Raw genomic sequence first — 1,078 nt, 5'->3', positions numbered from 1 at the left:
AAATTGGTATATATATGCAGTCGGGGATACTCCCGCTGGTAAATTGAAGTTTTTCTTTCAAGCGTGGTAGCGTCCAAATCGTATTTTTTACAGAATTGTTTTTTGCACTAGAGCGCAGGTTAGTTCAAAATTATTTTCACATTAATTCTCAGATTCGTATATGTATAGTTTCGTTTCTTTGAGTTTGCAAAAGAGCAAAAAATTCCGTTGCCGGGATTTGAACCCGGGTCGTCGGGGTGAAAGCCAGATATCCTAACCGGACTAGACGACAACGGATATGTAATTTTCTACGAGAACAAATTTATAGATAATGTATAACATTCGTGTCTATTTAATTCGTCTATATATTCCTTGTTCGTGTTTAAATTGGGTTTCAAAGGTCATTTAATGAAATATTTTGAAAGGGTGGCTCTCCAAATGTCTATAAAACACTAGTTTATAGGGGGGTAAGCTTAGAAAGAAAATATGTTTTTTTTAAAATTCTTAACGAAGAAGTGTGTCGGTTTTTATTGAAATTGAAATTTATAATACGCGATATTTAAATATAGAAGAAGAAGATAATTTAAATGTCTGAGGTTAAGGATAGTGTATGGGACATCCTATCCAAGCAATCTAATTTCTGCAAACCATTTTTTTTCTTATACAAATTGATGATGAGCACCTCCAACTTCTCAATATACTCCTCACTGAATAAATTATACCACGAGCTCATGGTTAGGATATTAATAAACTTATCCTTGATGTCCTTGAAGGCATGTATTGTGAGTATCTTGTTTCCTTTTATTCAATTGATTTTTAATTAAGATACTTGAGTTATCTCAAATTTTTTATATAATAAGTATAAGTTTTATTAGGGCATTTTTTTTTTTTATAAAATTATTAAATGTGTATGGATGATAATCTAGTATTGAACATACTTTCTTATCTCTTTTTCTTACGAGAACTCAAAGTCATTAAAGAAGGGACTTTCTTATGTGAAACTGATTTTCTATTAGAGACCATTTCTCATCCTCCATTCTCAAAAGATAAGTACCTCACAATGTAAAATTGTCTTCCCCACTAAAAAGGAAGCCCCCCC

The 1,078-nt window shown here is 31.8% G+C and overlaps 1 non-coding gene across 1 annotated transcript; it reads right to left on the bottom strand.

The window, feature by feature from the left end:
• Positions 1-202: 202 nt before the first annotated feature.
• TRNAE-UUC (transfer RNA glutamic acid (anticodon UUC)) lies at positions 203-276 on the bottom strand. The gene has a single exon. It is a non-coding gene; the product is annotated as a tRNA-Glu (tRNA).
• Positions 277-1,078: the final 802 nt, after the last annotated feature.

Source organism: Cryptomeria japonica, chromosome 10 (genome assembly GCF_030272615.1).
Source record: "Cryptomeria japonica chromosome 10, Sugi_1.0, whole genome shotgun sequence".
NCBI classification, from domain to species: domain Eukaryota; kingdom Viridiplantae; phylum Streptophyta; class Pinopsida; order Cupressales; family Cupressaceae; genus Cryptomeria; species Cryptomeria japonica.
The sequence above is the reverse complement of the archived record's forward strand: the minus strand, read 5'-3'. Positions and strand labels throughout refer to the sequence as shown.